Here is a 12,786-nt window from a genome sequence, read left to right as displayed (position 1 = left end):
AACAATCCTAGATGTCAAAAACCTATTATATAGTGACAATAAGTGCTAAACTAAAGTGATATAGTGAATAAATATAACAATATAAGTGCAGAAAGAATAAGTGGATAAGATGTAAAAACAAAAAATATGGGAAAATAAATAAATACAGCTAGACGTAGCTAGACATGCACGGGTCCCCGGGCAACATTTTTTTCAGGGCCCCATTATGAGTGAACATATTCTATAGATTCAAGAGTTTCCATAGGGCTCCCCACCCCCCACCCCCCCCCAGCGTGTTGGCGGCCATGCGAGCCCCCCTTCTTCTAACAAACTGAGGGCTGGCACATTACCTATGGGAAATTAGATTTTGCAAACGGGTTTATTATACTACATGAAGGTGTGTGTGTGTGTGTGTGTGTGTGTGTGTGTGTGTGTGTGTGTGTGTGTGTGTGTGTGTGTGTGTGTGTGTGTGTGTGTGTGTGTGTGTGTGTGTGTGTGTGTGTGTGTGTGTGTGTGTGTGTGTGTGTCTATATATATATATATATATAGCCACTGTAAATATTACTGTATGTTCATTTGCATGTCTTAGACAGGTCTGCAACCCTGTCTTTCCCCATTGTCACCCAGCATACAGCGCTTCCACTGCAGCAAGGGATTCTGGGAAATTACATGCAAATGAAATATATATATATGTAGGGGTGTGTTAAATACCTCATGTGGATGCAGTGTGTGCCCGGAGGGAGTAGTGCAGGTTCCACGGCGGCCCGACAGTATAGGGCGCCGCCATGTTGTTATTGCGCAACCATACAGGGGGCACTGACAGAGCAGAGAGGTTGTGCGTGCGCAGTGTAAGCACGCGAACGACGGACCAATAAGAGAAAGGCTCCGTCAGTGGACTATAACTCCCATGAGATCTGGGACAGTCATCTGATGTGAGAAGCCAATCAGAAGGCTAGGATTATGGGAGAAGGAAAGGGAAGCGTGGGGGAGAGACCACGCTAGGCAGAGGAGATCCGGAAGCTGCTGGAGGAGGCAGTGTGAGTGCAGGGGGTCCGTGACCCGCCTGCATAGGACAGCTATCCCCACAGGCCCTTAGGAGTCAAAGTAGGTAGCTGTGCTGCAGGGACGTCCTATAGTGGTAGCGAACGTTCACCTTACTGTATAGCAGTTAGGGACCCGTGTGCGGAGCAAGGTGGTTGTGAGCCATTTGGGACCAGACAGCTGAGCATTGCGACACCGGAGGCAGGCTGCGGATTCGTCTGACCCTTTTCGAAGCTGTTACCGGTCACCCCCATGACCGGAAGGTATTTACAGCAAGTGCACCAACACCGGTCAACAGGCGCTGATCCCGCCTTAGGCGTAACTCTTTGGGGACACTAGTGAAGTGGCCAAAGGCCTAAGTACACGGAGCAATCTCTTCTATTAGTACAAGGACACAGTGTGTGGGGCACGTGGTGACGGGACAGAGACATACTCATTAGGAGCGTGGCTGAGCCACAACTTTTATAAGGACAATACTCCGTAGGAGCGTGGCGGAGCCACTAACGTTACAGTATAAAGACATTACCAGTTAGCTGAGTTAGTGTATAAGCGATGAGTATAGTATAAGGTTATGTGTTATGTGTTGATGCCAATGATAAAGTGACAAGGTTATTATTGCATACAGTAAAAATGGTTGCACGAATGTGTGTTGTTATCTTTCTTGCCCAGGTGAATCTTACATGACGGGGATCCTGGGTAAGTGGAGGCGCTGCGCTAATAAGTGTTACCCCAGGCTCCCAGCTAGCGGAGGCTCAGATCTCCTGGAGCCACAGGTGTGTGCAGTGTCCGTAGTCTCTTTAGAGTGTTAGAAAAAGGGCTACATATATATATATATATATATATATATATATATATATATATATATATACATACATATATATATATATATATATATATATATATATATATATATATATATATATATACACACACACACACATATATACACATTGTGTGCTCATTTGCATGTCATTTCCCAGAATCCCTTGCTGCAGTAGAAGTGCTGTATGCTGGGAATAATGGTGAAAGGCAGGGTCGAAGACCTGCCTAAGACATGTGCTCACATGCGATCTTTTTATTTGCTATAAGTGTAGCCCTGGTAAGATTTGGGGCTATATTTCTATCCTCCTCCTGTGCAGTAATGCCTGTTAAGGGCAGGCTTGCCAGGAGTTATCATGGATTTCCCCCACCTCAATCACTTGCCCTGAAATGGTGAAGGTAGGTCACCTGACCCTGGGTCCAATCAAGAGACACAGGGGCGGTGCCTGCTGAAACTATTAAAGAGCAGTGCACTTCCTATTTAGTGAGTCCAGCATGGGACAAGTGTTAGTCCATGTCACCGCGGGAGACTCAGGCCCTCCTGTTGCCAGCAGGTGCGCACCACATTCAGACATGTAGCCAGACCATGAAACACCCGATATGAGGGTAGGGGGGGAGTGGGTGGTGGGGGAGGGGCTCGATGGGCTACATATGCAATACGGTGGAAGTTTCTTGTTGCCTTTTTCACCCACCATAACTTAAAACGTGATGGTAAACCCTACAGTCCTGAAAATGCAAAGCCAGCAGTGCAACCAACTTCACACTGATGATCCCCATTAAGGTTGAAACATGTCTGTGAATGGTTTCTCTGGTTTTACATCTGATTCACATACTGTGCTTTAAAGCTGTGTTAACAGCGAGCATTAAGGGCTCATGTAACAATGGTTTTTCAGACAAAAGGTGACACATTGTGTGTGCTCATTTGCATGCCATTTCCCAGAATCCCTTGCTGCAGTGGAAGCACTGTATGCTGGGGATAATGGTGGAAGGCAGGGTTGCAGACCTGCCTAAGACATGTTAATGTGCTCAGAAGTGATCTTTATATATATTTACACACGCACACACACACGCACAAACAGAAAAAATATGAGTGCAAATATCATTCACTAGTGATGAATGTGAACACAAGTGTAAAAATAATATACATTTACAGTATATACTTCCTTGAAAAGAGTGCTGCTCCAGATATTGGACTCAATACAAGTCCAAGAAGGGAGTTGAGGCGAAAGGAGTGCAAATCAGTCCAGGCGTATATGAAAAATAGATTACAAATGTAACCATGATGTAAAATGGCTGCAGTCATCTCTCCTGCTGACAGTAAGGCCTGGTAAGTTATGGGCATGCCAGCAGTAATTATGGAGGTTTGCCCTCACACCCTGGTGAGGTGCCCTGTGTATGGATGGGAGTGGTCACATGCTCTGAATCCATGATTAGTGATGTCAGAGTTGTGTCAGCCCCCAGAGCATACATAAGGCACAGCACTGCTCAAAAGTTAGTTGTTAGAGGAGGAGTTCAGAAGCTGTTGGAAGGTTATGTAAGAGCTATGAGACAAGGAGCAAGTCTGAGTGCAGGCTTGGGAGGAGACAGCTTATAAGACTGTGACCAGGGACCTGGCACAGGGACTATCTCCTTAAGGGGAGATAGGGAATCCCTAATTAAGGAGGACAATACCTTTCAAAGGGAAGTACGGTGAACGATGGAGGGCTAATTACACCCCATTGTGGAGGGCAGCTGGCCCACCGTACCAATAAAGATGTTGCTGATAAAAGAAACCCTCTTGTGTATGTGTGGAGTGATTACACAGGGGGCTGCACCACAGAGGAGTTCCTCACCAGGACCATCCACAAGCTCAAGCTGGGATCCTGATGAGGTGGAGGCGCTGCACTGAATATAGGTAGGACTCATGCACCCACTACCTCAGCTGCCTGTCTGGGCGGGCAATCCCCATACACCATCATGCGGGAGACTCAGGAGTCCTGTTGCCAACAGGTGCACCACCAGACATCACACTGTAATGGGGACTGGTTAGACCACAGGGGCCAATATGAGATTGGGTGGGTCAGGCCAGGTCAGAAAACCCGTTACACAAAGAATATATGTGCAATGTTAAATAAATGATAAGAAAAGCGCTCACGTGGTACAGTATGTGAGTGTTTAGTGTAGTGTGGTTGTTTGGAGTAACCAACTCAATGTAGAATCCGGACACCCTTGCAATGGCGTTCGCCAAGGTCAGGTGAGTAGAATGAAGGGACAAGGGAAGGAAATGCCACATGTAAAAATAGGGAAGACACAAAATAGTGCATATTGCTTTTACATGATAAAAAGGTAAGAGATATCAAACTCACACTCAATGTGCATGAATAGGTGTTGAGACAACCCAGGGTTAGAATCTGGAAGAAGAAGAAATGGCACTCACTCCTTCCTCCACGGGTAGTTCTGCTGCGACGGCCATGCACAGTCAACAAATGATAATGCCCAATCCCAGCCAGAATCTCTCCAGAAAGTCCTCCAGCCACTGGATAGTCCTCCTAGCATCTGTATGGCTCCACCCTACGCGTTTCGCTCCGTCGAGCTTGCTCAGGGGTTAATAGTTCTGCCAGTGTCTTCTTTTTTCCCTTTTAAATGTTCCGCCGGTGCCGGTGAGGCGTGTGACATCATCAAGCAAATGTGTATTTAAAAGGACAGGATTATACTGTATATCCCACTTTATTAATTGAGTAAAATTGCATTTGGGGGAAATTAAGAGACACTTTTACTATTTTGAAAACCCCAAACTGGGTATTTGTTGTATTCTATATTTTTATCTATTTTTAATTTACTTCATAATAAAATGCGCAGCTGCAAAGATTGTGTAATGATAAGGCTATCTCATTTATCAAGTGTAGATAGGGTAAGTAAACAGTGGCATATGGGTATAGCCCTCTATAGTACATACTGGCGTATAGATGTATATATCTCACTAACGTGGGAGTGAGGACTACATAAATATACTGAATGCCATTGTAAACGTAGGTTACTCTTGCAAAAGGTAGATAAACCACCTTTTACTGAAACGCGTACAGTAGTAGAGGTGTAGGAGTGTGCGCCCACTTAGGTGATCCGCCCCTAAGGTCAATACGGATCTAGACTTTCTTTACATACTGTATACCATGATCCCAAAAAGATGTCTCATTATTCAACTATATGTTAAGAAAAACAATGGCATAGATGTATATAAATGCAGCTCACTATACTAGCATGTAAGTGTATATACGAAATGGCTTTCTATCGTGGGGGTGAGGGCTACATAGATGAACTGGATGCCATAATAGTGGTGTCTCTTAAAAAGGTAAGTAAGCAAGGGGATGTGTAGTGTCCTTGCTTAACATAAACACTAGCGTAGAAATGAGGAATACATGAAACCCTCGTTAAGTCCCGAGGGGGCCTGTGTCTGAAGGAGATAAATCCATCGATATTCATGTTGGAGGAGGATTTTATCCCAGTCGCCTCTTACTTACCCTATCTACACTTGATAAATGAGATAGCCTTATCATTACACAAGTCCTCTTACCTACCTTTTTGAGTCTCCCACCAGCCACATAAAGTTATCTGGTACTGCACTTACCACAATGAGTGCACCACAGTATCAGGACACCTGTGCATAAGGATAACCAACAGTACACTGAATGTGCAAACCTTTACTAAAGTTACGAATATTAGAAGTCCTGAACGATTCGTTTTTTGACTTAACCCGGTCTGACAGGGTCATTTACGCTATGTTTCTATGCTAATATTACCAATTACAATAGGGACCAATAGGAACACAGATCCCCCTATATATACCAGTCACCTAGACGGAAGGGCAGACTCCTCCCCCTGATGAAGCGCGTCATCTGCGCGAAACACGTGTCGGGTGTTTGCTGACGTCATGACGGCGACGTCACTGTAGGAGCGACTGCAAAGACACTCTCAGCCATCTGAAACGGGTTGTATTCCTTTATTCTCCTGGTATAGGCTAGCCGTTTTTCAGCTCCCTGAAGCTGGGACTTATTATACCTCCCTCCGTGTGGGCTTTGGCAATTCGCCAACCACGGGCTTTGTTGCGGCTGTAACGGCAGCCATCTGTGTTTAAGGAGTTTCTAGCTTTGTGAGCTAACTTGGCAGAGGTGTGAATTGCGAGACGGATATGCCATTACCCTCTTGGGGTCTGTGATTATACTGTCGCATATAGGACTGCATTATCCACAGTATATATATCCTTGGTTTACACTACACGTAGCACATAGTGCTGATATTTACCAACCTAGGAATACTCTGTCACTTACCCATTCCCAGCCAATCACACAGACTGCAGTACTCCAGCTACACACGCTATAGGGTCCACACCCTGGTTATTGCAACACAGTTCTAGGAGTATATACACCAGTAGGAATACCACTCCTATATACCCAGACTCAGTGGCTATATGTGTCCTTAAGTTTGCAGGAACCTATGGGGTGCACCTTGCAATTATAAAGGTTTAATAGCACTATAAGCACCTCCATTAGGACTCCATTCGCTCCTTTTAGGGGTCCAGTTCATACCCATTTTTATCTATTTGAGTGTCTATTATTGAATTATGTAATAAAACTTTTTTATTTTTTGCGCCGCTTTCGCCTTTTAGTTTCTGGTATGGGGGATATTTTACCCTACTACTTCTGAAACATTTACATACAGTTTAGAGTGCAGTTATAGGGGTACTTCTTGAACTTCTCTGTTCAAATCCTGTTTGCATTATAACCCACCCCTTGCACCTACTTTTTAAGGACAATTGGTTAATTAGGTGAGCAGTTCTTCAATACCCCTTTTGTTCAGCACAGGTGGCTCAGTTAAAAACAGATTGAGCCACCTGTGCTGAAGCAGGGATATCCATAAAAGCAGGCCTGCTGATGGCGCTTGAGGACTGAGTTTGAGACCCCTGGTCTATACTTTCTTACTTAGTACCTCTTTGGTCCCATCTTGCGTGCGTATGTGCGCGTGCGTGTGCGTGGGGTTTCTTTGGAAATTCAGAAAGCTTTTATTTTCAAAAAGGACTTTGACTGGGGGTTTCCTGTCAATCAAGAGTTTCATGCAACCGTACCTTGTCCTAACCCCATGTTTACAAACTCCACCTTCTGTGCAGTCACCTAATACATTATAGCAGTTATAATAACAGCATGAGTATGAGTTAAGGAGCTTTCAATATGAGCTTAAGTCCTGCATTTCAATGACATTTAAATTGCAGCTTGTCTCGTCCCACCCAGGCCCAAGCCATAAATACTTACTGTACATCCCATCAAACCAGTTTCAGCACCCAGAGTGCCAGTCTACTAATCAGTTCCACTTGGATTAATACCAGCAGTGTGCCTTGGGATATATGATTTATGTAGGCCAGCAGAGACTATTCCAGCATCTAACTCGCCTCAATACCAGTCCAATGTGTCTATAGACTAGAGCAAATTAAAATATCACTTGTGAGCACATTCACGTCTTAGACAGGTCTGCAACCCTGCCTTTCACTATTATGTCCTAGCATACTGTGCTTCCACTACAGCAAAGGATTCTGGGACACAACATGCAAATGAACACACAGTGTCACCTTTTGCTTCAAATCCATTTTGACATGGACCCATATAAGCTCATGCCTGCCGTATCACACGGCTTTTCAGCACAGCCTGGGTTAAAGTGCATAGCCAGTAAACATACTCACAGACAGCTTTTTTTTTTCTTTTTTTTTTAGCCCGAGTGGTGAAAAAGTGATTCCACCTCAAAAACCATGCTCATGGTCCAGTGAGACCAGGTGCTCAAAACTTGTGACAAAGTCCGCTCCGGAGAGTAGGCCAGTCCGTGCCATAAGCAGTCCTCTCCAGCCGAAGCCTTGGAGTCCTCCTGTTCCCTCCTAGTGCAGCTGACGCCGCAGGAGGGTCCAAGTCTTTAGGGTGTTCGGCTGACGCCTACTAACCCACCGCAATCTTCCCCCGAAGGGATGGCGACTACTAGCCAGCACTCAGTCTTTGCTCTCCGGAGAGAGGGGTGACGATAACTCAACAAACGAAACATCAAAAATCCATAGTGCAAGTGCTCCTGTGCGCTGTGTGATGCAGTGCAGGAAGTGCTCTGACAGACGACACAAAAAAGTGTGCACGAGTGCACGCCCGGCCCTTTGCAAGGCCAGGCGGGTGAAAAAAAAATAGTTGGCTTGTCCCCTCAGCGGAAGGCAATAAGGGGGGCCAAGTGCGGGAAAAATAGGGGACGGTGCAAAATTATCTGTGCTGATCAAGTGCTCGTAAGTGGAGGCCAGACGCCCAAAACGACCAACCACAGTGCAGCAAGTGATACTCCACCAGGTTTTCCACGCCTGGTGGTGCAAGATTAAAAATGCCCGGGCTACTTTGCATCCGCCCTCTCAGCCCATGACCAGAGGACCAAGTGATGCAACTAGGGCCATCCTTCACAGGACAGACCCTACACTTGATCTTAGCCAAAAGGCCGAGAAGCCAAAAGACCTACTCACGGACAGCTTTTTTTTTTTTTTTTTTTTCCTCCCGAGAGGGTACACCCTCTCGCTCATCGGATCCCAGTCCACTTCAGTGGATAGGGAGCTTGCCCTTGGACTGTCCAACCGAAGTCAGACCCGCCCTAAGTGCCCAGTTTCCCTGAAGGTTTCAGCCCGAAAGCCTAGGTCTCCAGGGACATTGATGCCTTCCTCCGTTAGGATTCAGGACATCCATCTCTTCCTCCCTCTGGCCCGAGGCCTGCAAGGGAGTTCGCATCATCTCCCCTCTTTCGAGGGTTGTGCGGGTGCACCCCAGCCCCGAAGGGCTGGTTGTTCGAATGCCATCCCCCCTTAGCCCGAAGGCTCAGGGGTTCTGTGGTCCGGGGTCTGGATATCACCTCTCAACGAGCTAGAGGGCCAAATGCTTGCCACAGACCTTTCCTACTGAAACCCCAGATAGGATAGTACTGCATTTGGTCATAGCTGTGCAGGTCGAGAGGAGCACTCATATCGCCTTGATCTTAGCCAAAAGGCCGAGAAGCGTCGGATAAGCCATTTTGGCGTCGTAAAACCGGCCATAGAGATGCATTGGACAGCGTCGGATAAGCCATTCGTCGTAAAGTGAAGCGTCGTAAAACGAGGACAGCCTGTACTGTATTTCATTCCTCTTTAAGTTGTACCAATAATTTGTTTTACTTTCTTTGAGTCTCACTGACATAAACTCTCAACTATTTAACTAATGCTGTCATCATTAATACAAACGACTAAACGCAAAGACCAAAAGTGGGGATTTGCAAATTGTGAAGTCTTATCGTGAAAGAGTTGTGGGGCCTTATTCTATAAAATTCGAGAACGCCGGTTTGGCGCCACCTATTACATGTGCCTCTATGAGGCTGTCTTTAGAGCACGCTACCGTTGGAACTGAAAAGCACGCGAAATATGAGGAGACAAAATAAATTGATTTCGAGTGCGACGGCCGGGTCACGTAACCGGTTCACCCAATGAGGGCAAACGAGCTCCGTGATGTCACGGACACGCCCCCCAACACGCCCCCAGTCACATCTATCCAGGCCACAGATCGCTGCAGGTAAAGACGCGCTTCACGTCACACGCATGGTAGCGCACACTCTCACACCATGGACTTCCAGCTCTTCAATAAAGTGTGAATTGCTAAACCTATCATCTCATTTCCTACAAAAGACACAACGTGAATATAGCTGCACAGAAAAAAACCACAGTGAGGCCCCGGCAGAGCTGCAAGGGGGAAAGATGGGGGGGCGAGGCCATGACGTCAACTGGCAGGTATGCCCTCATTACTTGGACAAAAGCACTGACCCTGCCTGCCTATGTTCTATTTTGAACCTTCATCAATGTCCTATATCCTTGGACATTAATAGTGGACTGTGCTGTGCTGTTTGATGGTTGCAGTACTTCATTTTGCCAGGAGCTGAGTATCTCAGATTATTTACCCCTCATTTGTTTCCCCATCTTATTTGCATTTTTATGTATTTGGGTTACTAAATGAAGTTTTGTATATGTATGCCTTTTTACTAACATCATCTGTACTGCAACTAGCTTATTATAGTGTTTTTTACACTCCAACAGTCATCAATTCAGCACCATGGTTTTCTTTGATTGTATGCTTTTGTTAGTTTGTATTTTTGACCTTTTTGTATGATGTCCTCTAGCCAGTAATATTCCTTGGGACCGGCCGGTCTGATTTATTTCACTGCAGGAAATTACCTTTTCCCTCAGTGAGTTAGGTCTATTCTTTGGGGCATCAATTTTTCTTGTATTTTTATTGGGTTTTGTATATATTAACTTTTGTTATTTTCTCTTGTCCACTAATCTATTATAGTCAGGCGGGTTCATTGGTCAGCTGTTTGTTTTTCTGTTATCTTTTGGATTTAATTAAAGTACCCTTTATATTTTTGCAATTATTTGTCTGAGTGCTATTTTAGAGGTTTCTTTTTCTTTTGTGTTTTCATATTTAACTTTTCCTCAAGCACCACCTACAGTTTATTTTTTCTATCTGTTATAATTATCTCAGGTATATTTTTCCTGATTTAAGTAGGTTATTTAGACATTGCATTAATCTTTTGGAAGTGATGCGGTATTCATTTTTGTGTCTTTGATATATATATATATATATATATATATATATATGTAGCACCTCTTCCCTCCCCCCTAAGAGATTTGTTCGCTGCCTGGTATTGCGTGGTGCTCATCTGTAGGAGATCTGAGCATCTGCCGTTGGTATATTGGGATCAACAGGTCAGGCTTTTGGGGTTTCAGCTTCTATCTCTTTGGTGCAGCGCCTCCATCCCCCAGGGTCCTGTCATGGATAGGGGTAGTCCCTGCAGGAAACTCTCTTCTTTCCCCCTGAATAACTTCATGCTCAGGCAAGATAAAACAACTGGGTCTTTATTTGGTATATATATGTAACCCTGCTTCCCCCCCTCCACCAGACTCTACTGTGGTGTCTAGGGTGCATGAGGGCAGATTACATGCAGTGTGGTGCGCACCTGTGAGGAACAGGAGGGCCTGAGCTTCCCGCGATGTTGTGTGGGAGCCAGGACCGGGCTTCTGGGGTGGTAGCCTCCATTATCTCTTAGTGGTGCAGCGCCTCCATCTTCTATACTCCCAGGAATATGGGACAGGACTGGTATAGAAGAACCCCTTGGGTCCCAGGGTAATAGCTTCCAATTCACACACAGTCTTTACGTATGAAGAAAAGCCTCTTTATTTGACAAAGCAACAATATCCCAACAATAAGGGCTTCCAACAGCCGCAACACAATAGCCAGGACGGGTTATACGCCGCTCGCCTTTGCCCAGATACTTCCTCCTCTCCTTCCTTCCAAGTCACTCTTCCGGCAGGATGGTCTGAGCTAGGGCTTCAATACCCCGTGGCCCACCCCCGAGGTTAGCCTCGCGGTGGGTCTTGGATTCTCCCCATCACCCCTGGCAGTGGGGTGAGGGCATTGGTCCACCAAGTCTATAACTCTATCAGCTCTACTAAAGGACGCTGATTCTTTCCGCTCTGCTCTCGCCTGCACTCTGCGCAGGGGAAACTGTAGGCCCCTCCAAATCCTCAGACCGATCCCCAGGATTTCTTGACTCATGGCCTATTAGCGGCCCTGCATACTCCCGGCATAACTAACCGGCAACTCCAGACTCTGACTAGTCTCGAACGAAGAACACCACACTACTCACCGGAGTTGGCTGCTAAATATAGAGCTAGCCCCGCCCCTCGTGATGTCAACAGGACCTCCCCTCTAGCTCACGCCTGCAGCAGAGTCCAGGCCTGCGTCTATCATTCAGGATAGGGCTATTAAGGGGGAAAACCCAGGATGATTACTGGTTCCTGATCTTAACAGGACTTACCACAGCAGAAGGAAGATAGGTATAGCCTGTGTTGTTTACAGGGGGCTACATATATATATATATTCTCCTTGTCCCTGGTGCAAACCCAAGGGGCTTGAGGCCCCAGAGCCCCTCCTTCGCTCCCTTACCCCACTCCCCTGAGGAAGGGAAGAACAAGAACCAACAACTATAATTTGAGCTGCAGTCCCTTTTTATTACCAGGGGAGGGTCCCAGATCTTAGCCCCGGTAGGTGGGCACCACCTCGGCTGTGGGCCCCTCCCCCCCCCCCCCTGTAACTACTGGAGTTTACCTTACTGCAGCAATAAAGCAAGGGATTAACCCTACACTGCCTGCACTGGTACCAGGGCTTCTATGTTAGGGCAGAAAATTTTAGTAGCCAGGGGCTATATGGCTACATGCCAAAATGGCCGCCGCAAAACACATAGACTGTAACTATGTGGCTGCGCCAACCACAACATGGCCGACGCAACTTCAGTGCTTCTCCCGAGCGACGGAGCTAGTTCCCCCCAAGAGGTAAGAAGGGGGAACCCTGCTACATATAGCAGTGTCTTCAGTCACAGAAGTAGATACTGCTACACAGTATGATAACTTATTTAGAGGATTAATATGTGATTATAAAAACACGGTAAAGCTGACGGATTCATGACCATTTGCCTTTTGTAACCTGTATAACCACGTAAGTGGGCCATCTACTATTCTATTTCAGTAAGTAACATTGTTTATTAATACAGTGTATATTAACTTGAAAACTCCTTAATAATATTATATTAATGTTTCTTATATGACATTCATACAAGATAGAGAATTAGGGCACTACGGATTTTCCAAAATGAATTTATTTAAGCCAGAATAGATGAACCGACATTACGGCTGTCCTGTCCATGCAGCCTTTATCGGTAATGTGGCACCATCATACGCCAATTTATCTGTGGTTAATTTTGAACAGCAAATCATCAGCGTATTACTTTAAAATGATATTCCACTGTAGATGATGGGTATTTTACATCCTCTCTACTGTTCAGTTGGGAATAGGGTGCACAGATTCGGTAGGACGTCATGGACCTGAG

This window comes from Ascaphus truei, chromosome 5 (assembly GCF_040206685.1).
Source record: "Ascaphus truei isolate aAscTru1 chromosome 5, aAscTru1.hap1, whole genome shotgun sequence".
In the NCBI taxonomy this organism is placed as follows: Eukaryota; Metazoa; Chordata; class Amphibia; order Anura; family Ascaphidae; genus Ascaphus; species Ascaphus truei.
The sequence above is the reverse complement of the archived record's forward strand: the minus strand, read 5'-3'. Positions refer to the sequence as shown.